This window comes from Suncus etruscus, chromosome X, assembly GCF_024139225.1.
Source record: "Suncus etruscus isolate mSunEtr1 chromosome X, mSunEtr1.pri.cur, whole genome shotgun sequence".
NCBI classification, from domain to species: Eukaryota; Metazoa; Chordata; class Mammalia; order Eulipotyphla; family Soricidae; genus Suncus; species Suncus etruscus.
This window is the reverse complement of record NC_064868.1, coordinates 122,852,384-122,865,148: the sequence shown is the minus strand read 5'-3', so window position 1 is coordinate 122,865,148 and position 12,765 is coordinate 122,852,384. Positions and strand designations below refer to the sequence as shown.

Below are 12,765 nucleotides of genomic sequence, written 5' to 3'. Positions count from 1 at the left end.
ATCCAGGCGTCAGGGAACGCAAGGGGTGAAACGAAGCCCCGGTGGGAAGGAGGGACATGGCGAGGAGGTTTCCCCAGTCTGGCATGTGCCAGGGCCTACAGCTTGCCCTGATGGCACTAGGGGCTGTGGAGTGGCATTCCTGCTGCTATCGGCTGCTCACAGGGCCAGGAGCCAGACAGGCCAACAGCAACCACAGTGGGCCTGGGGGAGTGTGGGGGTCTTCTCTGGCAGGGCCACCAGGACAGGGCCAGAGGAACAGCAGCCCTGAAGGGCCCAGGCCTGTAGTCAGGCATTTGGCCAGAGCAGGGGACAAGAGCACGGGAGAAGGAAAGGGGCATCCCTGAGTTGAGGGGCCCACGCAGCAGGGACTCTGGAGGCCAGGGACCCCTTCCCACCCCCTGTTCAGCCCTGCGGGAGCCAGGCCCAGAGTCACTTTTGTGCTTCAAGGTCAGTGTGATCTGAGCACGTGGGGTTCTAGGCTGTTAGCTCTGCTTGGTGCTGTAGGCATGCGGGGGGGGGGCCACTAGGGGTCAGGAGCCTAGGAGGGGTCCGGCCCGGCCCCTATGGGGACGGCAGGGTAGCTGGGCTCTTTCTGGTCGCTGCAGTACTCAATGAAGCTGCTCATCAGCTCTGCCTGCTTGGAGTCGATCTTGAGCAGCTTATTGACCGGGGTACCCTCGCTGTCGCTGTCAAACTCCAGCCACAGTGTGGCTTCCTCCTCCTCGAGGGATATGTGGTCCAGGACAGCTCCTGGAAGCCCAGGCCCAGCAGCACGTGCTTCTCCCGGCTGTCGATGACATGCATGCTGTCCAGGCTGATGCCCACTGACACCGGCCTGCACCCACTGTGTTGCATAAAGCCCTGGGCCGGCTTGTCTACCACACCATGTAAGAAGGCGCACCCGTAGAAGGGCAGTTCGTGGCACTTGAGAAGGTAAGTGCGGTGGTGGGCGCTCAGGGGCGCTTTGGGCCCGCCATCCTCCACATCCTTCACCTGGCGGTAGGCAGCCAGCAGCCCTTGTTAGCCCTGCACGGCCTTGGCCTCGCCGCCCTGGAGGGCAGCGAAGAGCCCGTGACTGCTCCTGCAGAGGTGGGCGGGGAGAAAGGAGCCCAGCTTCTCCCTCAGGGAGCCAGCCGCGGGCTGGCCTGGCTGGTAGGGCCAGAGCTGCAAGCGACACACCAGGGAGCCCAGCGCCTAGCAGTCTTTGAGGTCACAGGGGTACCGCGCCCCCAGCACATTGGCCTTGGTTTCCTCGTACAGCAGCCACAGCACCTCGGGGTCCTGGACCTGCAGCTCCAGCTTCGAGAAGAACACGTTTCTCTGGAACTGCAGAGAAGGCTCATCCATGGCCACCTTGTCGTCTGGGGCATCTGTGAACCGAAGCAGGAACTCTGGCCACTGGTGGCCCAGCTTGTAGGGTTGGTGCTGGGGCTTCAGCTGTACCTCCAGCAGTGGGGAGACCAGCCAGAGTGCAAAGGCCTCCAAGGTGATGTCGGGTAGCTGTAGGACCTCGCTGACGGTGCAGTGCAGGTCATGGGCAGTAAGTGATGCCAGGCTTTCCACGGCAAGTGGCACCCCCGTATCATCCGCCAGATACACCAGAAGGTCTACAGCTCGGGCCCCCAAGGGCGACACGCTGCTCCGGTGGAACTGCCGGCACGGCCGGGCTGCACAGTGTTGGTCAGGTCTATCTGCAGAGGTGTATGTGGCTCATTGTTGAGTCTGGAAAAGAGGTGACTTTTGATTTTTGGGTGTAGCCTTTTAACTTTGGATTTCAGTGTGTAACTTTTGAAGAAAGACTAGCTCAAGGAGACAGCTGATTCCTAAGACCAGGCTGTAAATCGCAAAGAACATTCCAAGAAATGCAAGGACATCTTATTTTCCACCAGACACCTTGAAGAAAGGGGAAACCAACTAATCATCTTACATTCCAACAGGGAAACACCTCGGCCCTCTAGGAGGAGATACCAGCAGAGGACAGATGGCCCTTAAAGATTAGGGAGGAATAATTGCACACAGTCACTAAAAGGAATAGCATATTGGTATCGAATAAGACACCAATAAATCTAGTTTAATGCTATTCTTGCTTCTGTCCCTGGCTTGCTTGATATAATGAACAAGGCTCCCTTCCCCTAATCGCTCCAGTACTATGCTGCCAGGAGAATGTGTTCTCCACCCTGTGGATTGGGGGGACCGCCTGAAGGGTTTAACACATATCTCTGCATACCATCAATCTGGGAGTGGGGTAAAATGATATTATGAAGGGGCTGTAGATTAGGCGACCACCTGAAGGGTTCAACCTATATCTCTGCATGCCATCAGCCTAGTAGTTGGGAGTCAATGATGTTATGAAGGGGCTGAACAGACAGAAAATTGAGCCTTTTCTGTAAAAAATCATTGGATGATTCAAACTGTGTAAACCTATGAAATGCTTTGACTTGTATGTTCATTTTCATGCTCATTATCATATGAATTCTTTTAAATGTTTGTGAATTTGGATTCTCCGAGTCTCACTGCAGACACCCCAGGTGACACCCCAGGATCCTGGAAAAAGAATAAACCTACGTGTTATTGCATCCTTCAAGGTTTGTGTCTCCTCAGTTGAGCGATGGGCTTTACTCGGACCTTGGGCATCACTGATCTGGCCTCCCCGGGCCTGGCATCTCCAAACCCGGTCCCCAACCCTGGTCCAGGCCAGTTTTGGTCAGCTTTAACAATATGTACTCAGATGTACATGGCTATATGTTCATGTTGTTATGTGTGCTATGTATATTCACTTATGTGCCATCGTGTGTGTGTGTGTGTGTGTGTGGCTGCACTCCCGCTGTATGTGGTTTGGTTCTGCTATCTCCCCACCCCATGTCAGCCTCTTTGGTGCTTTCACTCTGGACAAGTGCTCTGGCGCCTTTGTACTCACTCTTGTATCACGTGACTTCCTAATAAAATCCACTCCCAAAAAATTTAAAAAAGGGGGGGGCAGAGAGATAGCATGGAGGTAAGGCATTTGCCTTCTTTGCAGAAGGACGGTGGTTCGAATCCTGGCACCACATATGGTCCCCCATGCCTGCCAGGGGCGATTTCTGAGTGTAGAACCGGAAGTAAATCTTGAGCTCTGCTGGGTGTGACCCCCTCAAAAAAAAAAAAGAATCATGACTGTCATTAACAAATGGAGAAAGTTTAAGTTTCGCGGACTCTTGTAGTTTTCTGGGAACTTCAAGAACTCCTCATCACTAGAGTCAGGATTCGCTCAGACATTTTCCTTCATCTTTTGGGGGAGAAAAAGAGAGTCTTATGGTATGAAAAATACGGTACTTAGCCTTCATAAGGCAGACACCAATTAATTTCCTGGCAGTAATGAAACCATTTAATCTATGTTTTTAATAGAAGTTTGCCCGGTTGCTCTGTGGAATAGTAGTAAGCCTTCTTCCCTGTCTTTTAATTAAAGCCCAATGCTACCATTATTCGACCCATAAGGACCAAGATAGACATTTATGCCAGAGATCAGACAAGCTATTTCTTGCTTCTAGAGTTACAGACCTCTAGGCAATTCCTTTAAACTCATGTCTTCTCTAAGTATTTCCTGACCACTTTCTGTAGCATTTGTGTTTTGTTATGATTGTTAATGGCCATACATATATCATAGCTTTTTTTTCCTTAACAGGCTAAAAACCTTACTTAAGAGATTCTCTAAACTGAAAGAGAAGTAAAGACCAGCTTCAATCATCAATGCCTATAAACTAAAAAGTTTTTTCCTATTAAAACTGACTTTGGAATTAATTTTAGTCAAAAGTGCTTTTATTTATGAGAGTATATTCTTTTTTAAATATTGATTGATTGATTAGTTTTGGGGCCACACACAGTGGTGCACAGGAGTCACTCCTGGCTCTGAGCTCATAAATCGCCCCTGGCAGGCTAGGGGACCATGTGGGATGCCGGGAATCGAACTGGGTCCCTCCTGGGTCAAACGTGTGCTAGGCAAACACTCTACTGCTGTGCTATCACTTCAGCCCCTGAGAAAATATTCTTAAAGTTAAAAAAACCTTTACTCATTTTGTTAAAATGATTTCATATATAACCTCTCATGTCAATAATATGTCAAAATATGTATTCACACAAAAGAAAATGTTTTAACTGCAGAAAGAATACAAAGGTGAATAAGAAAGAAACTGATTTAGAGGGTAAAGTTTTAGGAAGACTTCTGCTTTCAGAGATACATATTTCAATGTTAAAAAGAGTCTCCATGGTTGATTTTTTTGGTTTGGTCACATCAATCTGTGTTCATTACCTATTCTCAGCTTTCTGTCCCCATGACCTGATAATCCAAGGAAAAATTACTGTGATACTGGTTATTAAACCCCTGTGGAGAGTATGCAAGGCAAGGACATTAACAACCTATGCTATCTCTCCGGTATGCCTTAGATACATATTAGATACATATTTTTTTAGTTTAGAACCTATGTATGAATCCTCATTAGGCATTATTTTGTATTAAACTAAAGTAATTGTTTATTTTGTGAATAAATCAGTGCTCAAAATCAGTTAGTAAGATTAATTCTATATATAAAATATTTGATTAAAATTACTAAATTGGTATACAAGCGTGCATTTTACTCTTGCAATTTTTTTAGTTTTGGGGCCACACCGGAAATGCTCATTGGTTACTCCTTTTGAATACAGTAAAAATATTTGTACTTAGAAATTGCTCTTAGAGAGCTTGAGGGACTAATTGGGGATGTGGGGATCAACTGCTTTCAAGGCAAGAACCTTACTTTACTATCTTTCCAGGCACAATAACAATATATTATATTATAATATGATATAATTTAATAAAGCAATATAATTTAATAAAGTTTAAATATATATTTGATAATTCTTTGGGTCCAAAATAATGATCTTCCCATAGACAGATAATTAAAGTATAATTTAAATTTGTACTGTGTTTATCTTTATTCTACTTTAAGTACCCTAAAATATTGTTTTATAATTATTTGATACATCCATATTAAGCTATGTTTTAATAATAATTTTATTTGATTAAAATATTATTTTATATAAAATATTTCATGAAAATCCTTGTTTATTGTTTATTATTTATTTTTATTATTCTATTCATTTTATCTTTAATATTATATTTTATTCATTCAAATTTTTATTATGTTATTAATATGCATTTATTGAATCATTTTAGTTTAATTTTTATTTTTTTAAATATAAAATAATGATAAAATTGTTCAATAATTTGGTGGTACAAGGAAATTGAATTCTAGGTGACTTATACCGTTGCTTCTGGAGCTAAGTTAACAGTAGAGACTTTTTTTATTAATAGCATTATATGGAGAAGCAGAAGGGAAGAATAGTTTGATTTAAAGTTTGAATACATTGCTACAAAGACCAGTCTTGAATGTAGAAAATAATGGTACACATGAAATGTTTTCTTTGGAGGTTGCTGATATTGAACTCAAAAATCTCACATATTGAGGTCAGAGAGATAGCCTGGACGTAAAGCATTTGCCTTGCATGCAGAAGGCCAGTGGTTCAAATCCCGGCATCCCATATGGTCCCCCGCACCTGCCGGGAGCAATTTCTGAACTACAGTCAGGAGTAACCCCTGAGCACTGCCGGGTGTGACCCCCAAAAAAGCAAAAACAAACAACAACAACAAAATCTCACATACATAAAGCATGTCCTTTATATGGTACAGCATTCCCAATCACCTTGAAGTCTCTTAATCTTTCTAGCAAGTGACTTAGAATTTTTTCTTTCATAAAAACAGTACATATTTATTAAAGAAATTTTGTTTATTTGATGAAGTGAGAGGTGCTGCCAGAATTAAACTTAGGGTCTCACACCCCCTTTGAAGAAATACTAGAAAATACAAAATACACCCCAAAAGTCACATACTTAAGAGCTATAATATCTACCTCCATATTTATCTTCTTGACACTGTAATTTCTCTCACAACAAAACTTTTCACATTTATCCAGTTTCTCATTGCTAGGATTTTGATTATCCCTTACAGTTTTTGTAACTTAACCCTATGATGAAATGTCATGTATCATTTTCTTTACAAAATAGCCCACATTCATTCCAAAGAGTCTTTTTCTAGAAGTAGAAATGTGAAATAAACTGACATTTTGAATGTTGCGCATATTACTGAATGTTGTATACTGTAGACTAAAAGACTTATTTCCTCATACATAAACAGAATATTGGATGAATAATGGATACCTTCTTTCAGTCTCTTGTATGCTGATGGATAATAGTGAATAAAGAGAAACTGCAACTGCCAACGGATCTTGCAATATAGTTCAAGTATCAAATTGCATTATATATTAAATAGCAGCCATAGAACAGACCCTCTTCACACAGGAAGCAGTGCACATTTGCCCTCTTGGGAGTTTTCCACCTCTCAACCTAGATGTGTAATTTCTGCCCTCTCCCTTCTGTAGGAACCCATGTTAGGACTTCATATTGCCCGAATATTTCTTACATCATTTTTCATATTCTTCCTGAACTTTATTCTACAACACTAGAAGATAGATTTAGGAACCTGGGAACTAAGGTCAAGACATGGACTGGTAGTGCTTTTCCTGCAAAGAGTAGTTCCTTGCTCCACACTGAGGAAATGGCTCCATGAATTCAGGTGGTGGGGGGACAAGTTTCCATGCTCTGAAAATCAACTGGATCTCAAATGCAGCTTGACAACTGGACTTGTCGGGCAATGACAACCATGCCAGGCTGATGACTGTGGCTGGCTTTACTGGCCCAATCCCCCCAGGCACTTTCCTAAGGAGACCAAGGGTTGAGTATATGGACAGTTGCACAGTCTCTCCAAGTTATTGCCTTCCATGTCACCACCCCCCAGCCACTTCACCTAACTGACCTGCAGAATTTAGAAGTGACCCAGAAGACTGGCTTCTGTGGGGGAGCCACTTATCCCACTTAGACCATATATAGAAGCCTTTGAGGTGCAGAAGCTTCTCAGCGTAATATAGTTCCATCTGTTTATCTCTGCTTCGACTTGTCTGGGGAGTGCTATTTCCTCCTTGAAGAGGCCTTTAGTCTCAATGTCATGGATTGTTTTGCCTACATGCTCTATATACCTTATGGTTTTGGGTTTGATATAAAGACCTTTTTTTTTTTTTGGTTTTTGGGCCACACCCGGTAACGCTCAGGGGTTACTCCTGGCTATGTGCTCAGAAGTTACTCCTGGCTTGGGGGACCATATGGGACACCGGGGGATCGAACCACGGTCCATCCAAGGCTAGCACAGGCAAGGCAGGCCCCTTACCTTTAGCGCCACCGCCCGGCCCCTAAAGACCTTTCTTTAATCCATTTGCATTTGATCTTTGTGTAGGGTGTTAGATGAAGATCTGAGTTTTTTTTTTTTTGCAAGTAGCTGACCAGTTGTCCGAACACCGCTTGTTGAAGAGACTTTCTTGCTCCATTTTGCATTTATTGCCCCTTTATCAAAGATTAATCAATTGTATGTCTGGGTTCCTAAGATACAAAAGCCATCCACAGAATGGGAAAATTTATCCACTCAATACCCATCAAATAAGGGGCTAATAGCTAAGATATACAAGGTACTGACAGAACTTTACAAGAAAAAATCATCTACCAGGGGTCTCAAACGGCCCTCCATACGACATTTTGTGGCCCTGCCCTAGAGGAATCTTTTTTTGTTCTGCTTTGTTTTAGTTGCTTGGGTCACACCCCCCAATGTTCAAAGCTTACTACTGACTTTGCACTCCAAGATCACCCCGACTTTGCCTCCTGCAGCCCGCAGGTAAATTGAGTTTGAGACCCCTGTCTAACCCCATCAAAAATTGGGGAAAAGAAATGAACAATTTTTCAAAGAAGAAATACAAATGGACAAAAGACATATGAAAATAATGTTCCACATCACTAATCATCAGGAAGAAGCAAATCAAAACAACAATGTGGTACCATCTCACACCACAGAAACTGGCACACGTCACAAAGAACTAGAACAATCTGTACTGGCAGGAATGTGGCGAGAAAACTCATTCACTGCCTGTGGGAATGCCGTCTCATCCAGCATTATGGAAACAATATGGAAAACAATATGGAGATTCCTCAAAAACCTCGAAATTGAGCTCCAATATGATTCAGCTATCCCACTCCTAGGGAAACAAAAACACAATACAAAAATCCCTTCCTCACACCTATTTTCATTTCATTTCATTTCATTTACAATAGCCAGACTCTGGAAACAACCAAGATACCCTTCAACAGATGAATGGCTAAGGAAATATGGTACATACACATAATGGAATATTATGCAGTCATCAGGAGAGAAGAAATGAAATTTTCCTATACATGGATGTACATGGAATCTATTATGCTGAGTGAAATAAGTGAGAGGTAGAGAGAGACACACAGAATAGTCTCACTCATCTATGCGTTTTAAGAAAAATAAAAGACTTTTTTGCAATAATCATCAGAGACAGAGGAGGGCTGGAAGGTTCAGCTCACAATATGGGGCTCACCACAAAGAGCGGTGAGTGCAGTTAGAAAAATAACTACACTGAGAACTCTCATAACAATACCAATGAGTGAAAGAAGAATGTCTGTCTCGAATACAGGCAAGTGGGGGAGGGAAATGAGGAGCATTGGTGATGGGAATGTGACACTGATGAAGAGAGATGTTCTATTTATGACTGAAACCCAACTACAATCATGTTTGTAATCACTATGTTTAAATAAAAATATTAATTAAAAAAGAATAAAGTACTAATACATAGTAAAAAAAAAAACCACCTCACTTTCTACCTTGAATAACTTTATGAAGTAAAGGAGCAAAACAATAAATTTGATCAATGCCAAGATAAAGCCTCGCTATTTGTCAGTAGATGAACTTAAAAGTAGTGGGATTGAATTAGTCGTCTCTCTCTCTCTCTCTCTCTCTCTCTCTCTCTCTCTCTGTCTTGGCTGTACTCTTGTAAATTTCTTCCAGTTTTCTTGGACCCTAGCTTCCTTGATGCTTCAAAGACGCAGTACACACCTGGCTCCAGAAAATTTGTACCTACCTTGTCTTTAATGTAGAACTCTTTTATCCCCCTAGGAAACTCTACTCCATCCATTTGCACAGCTCCTCAACTGTGGTTATTCTGCTTTCCAATCAAATCTTATTCTGATCACTTCCAAGAGACCTTTCATGACCATCACTGAAAATTCTCTAGCTCTTGATAATTCTTTTTCACAGCATTATACAAAATGAATTATATCTTCATTTCTTTATTATTGCCCCTGCCCTTTAATGGAAAAAATATAGGTTTTAATGAAAAATAGGTTTTTCATGATTTTTCTACCATGTTTTATTCCCTTGTGTCTAATGAAGTTTCTACTATATAGAAGGTTCTATTTGTTGAATTAAAATCAGAATATTGCCCCCCCCAAAAAAGTTCAAAAAATACTGGATAAATTTAAAATGAGAGACTATTGGTGTTTCTTCATGTCCACTTTTCTTTTTTTTTTTTTTGGTTTTTGGTTTTTGGTTTTTGGGCCACACCCGGTGGTGCTCAGGGGTTACTCCTGGCTGTCTGCTCAGAAATAGCTCTTGGCAGGCATGGGGGACCATATGGGACACCGGGATTCGAACCAACCACCTTTGGTCCTGGATTGGCTGCTTGCAAGGCAAACGCCGCTGTGCTATCTCTCCGGGCCCTCATGTCCACTTTTCAAATTATTACAAATATTCAAAAATAAGTCTTCTACTTATATCAGAAAAACATATGTGGTTAAAGATTATAAAACATAATTTTGGGGTTGTATATCTGGTGTGATCTGGGCATGAATTTTTTGTGTATATTTGGGATTTTGTTTGTTTGGGGTCACCCCAATGCTTCCTCCTGGATCACTTATGGTGGGGATCAAGAGACCATATGTAGGGGATCAAACACCAGTCCACTTCTTGCAAGGCAAGCACCCTGCTCGCTGGACTATTTCTCTGACTCCTGCACGTTTTTTCAATTGAGGTGATATTGGTTTAGAATATCTTAATATTTATGTATTTTAGAGATGCAAACTACACCCACCTGCCAAAGCACCTATATCTCTCTACTAGAGTCTCCTGGATTCTCTTGGAGTGGGGTGTGTCTGATAGGTTTATCTTCTAATGATACCTCTGAACCAGGAGATGGCAGCATTAAACTTCTTTAAAAAAATATCCACTGCTTGCAATGAGGGGAATGAAGGAGACAGAGGGAGACAGAGACAGAGATGACAGAGAAACAAAGAAACGGGCAGCCTGGTTAAAGATTTTGTGAGCATGTTATATTTCAGAATAAAATAAATAGAGTGGAAAACATTTTATCTTTACAACGTTATTTCCCATATTAATTCAGATCTTCAGGCTACTTAATTAATTCTGAAAATTCCCTTCCTAATAATGAGGGACACATGGAAGAATTTGACATTCCCCAGACACATTAGGCAGTTATGGTAGGGGCAACTGCCCATGAAGAACAGCTTACACACCTCTGAAAATTATTCTCCCAAACCCAACACTCAGACTAATACTCTGCAACTAAATTCCATTGACAGAAAATCTAAATCTATTCAATGTCTGTCCCTTAGATTTTTCTTGTCCCTAAACTAATTCAAATAATTAGACAAAATTTGAATATTCTTAGATTATAAAATATGAGTCCTCCACCACCACTTTTTTTAAAGGAAAGATACTTTTTTGATATGAATTGTCGAAACAACATTCTCATATAGTTATTAATAGAACTAAAAGCTAAAGAAAGTCTAACTCCTGTGCCTAGTATAAGCTTTACATTTATATTTTGCTATGTCATGCTGTTTTCCTTAAAGATTATGTTTCCTGCTGCCCAGGACTGCCTTTAAAATAGTTCAATAATAACTAAGACCAGAAAAATATAAATATCTAGAAATAAAGTATATGTACTTTATCAATAATATAAAATTATTTTACTAAAGACCTACCAAGGTGCTTATACCTTGGTTCAAATAGGATATTACACTATTTTTTATTAAAGGAACATAAGAAAAGGAAGAGGGTGTAAAATGGAGAGGTTTATGATGAAGGCAAACTTTTTGTTTGTTTGTTTATTTGTTTTGGGGGGTCACACCCGGGAGTGAACAGGGGTTACTCCTGGCTCTACCTTCAGAAATAGCTCCTGGCAGGCTTGGGGGACCATATGGGATGCTGAGGTTCAAACCACCATCCTTCTGCATGCAAGGCATGCATACAAGGCATGCAAGGCCTTACATCCATGCTATTTCTCGGACCCCGAGGACAAACTTTTCTAGTTGCTTCTTCTAACCTAGACTTGGTTCTTGAGTAAACTACTTGTTGATCTCTTGTATTAGTTTTTGTATCTTCATCCAGTAAGGGCTTTTAGGACAATGGAAGCAGTTAAGTCTCATATCCCAACAAAAATCTAAAAATTTCTCATTTGAATATTGTTAAAGCTGCCAAAAAATACACAGAGCAAGTCACAAGCTGCTAACAGATACTTACCCCCACTGCACCTGTACCATTTTTTAACATAATTTTTATTTTAATTGTAGTGGCTTACATATCGTTCACAGTAATATTCCAGGTACATATTTACATTGAATCAGGGGAATTCCCACCACCGAATTGTCCTCCCACAACCGCTCCCATCCTGCCTCCTATATCCTCCACTCTTCCCCCCTCTGTGTCTAGTTAATTACTTAGTGGGCTTATAACTGTTTGGTCTTGGTGCCTCCATTATTGCCCCCTCTAGTTGGGAGGCGGGACTAGAAAGATCAAGTTATGTGCACCTGTACCATTTTAAAAGTGAATCCTGTTTTGGGGCCGAAGTGATAGTACAGAGGATAGGGTATTTGCCTTACATATGGCTGACCAGGTTCAACCCCCAGAATCTTATATGGCACCTCAAGCACAGCAAGGAGTAACACCAAGCTGTAAAAAAGGAAATTTAAAAAAAATTAATGAATGCTGGTTTACAATAAAATGACAGTTTTAAGAATAAATTATTTTAATACCATGCCTACCAGAAAGTCCATTTTCCTCCACCAATGTCCCAGGACTCCACATCCCCTCCTCAGGTAAGTTCAATTGTGTAGACAACCTTTTCAGTTCTGTTGCCTTTAGCCATTTTTGTTCCCTTATATTCCATACATAAGACTGATCATTCTAGATCTGTCCCTCTCCATCTAACTGATTTTAGTCAGCACTATCCCTCTAGTTCCATTCATATGATGGCACATTACATGATTTCATCTTTTCTTATAGCTGAGTAGTACTTCACTGTGGACGTTTGCCATAGTTTCTTTATCGAGTCATCTGTTCTTGGGTACTTGGACTGTTTTCAAAAATTGGCTATTGTGAACAGTGATGCAATGAACAAAAGGGCACTGTGACAGACTGATTTGTCCTGACACTAAAGAATCTTTGGGGGGGGGTCCCTTGAAAGGTGGGTGTACATTTGGTGATGGGAGACAGAGGCCAAGGAGTCAAGTTGGGTTCAAGCTCTGTTCTGTTTATTTAAAGCAAAAGATGGAATATTTATACTTAATTTCTTGATAAGTCACATTTTCAGACAAGGCTAATTTGCCAAAAAAGACACAAGGGTAAATTGTTCAAGACATATTCTGACACAGAGCAGTTTTACTTTTGAAGCTGCTTCTTGCAAACAGTAGTTTTTCAGTAGCAAGGTCAGTTCAGAATTGTCTTGGTTTTATGCCTGGCATGTAACCCTTAATATGACTGCATGTAGGCTAAGA

General features: G+C 41.5%; 1 pseudogene; it reads right to left on the bottom strand.

Moving 5' to 3' along the window:
* Window positions 1-538: 538 nt before the first annotated feature.
* The window catches only part of LOC125999041 (putative FERM domain-containing protein FRMD8P1), a 56,295-nt pseudogene continuing 44,068 nt past the window's right edge, over window positions 539-12,765 (bottom strand).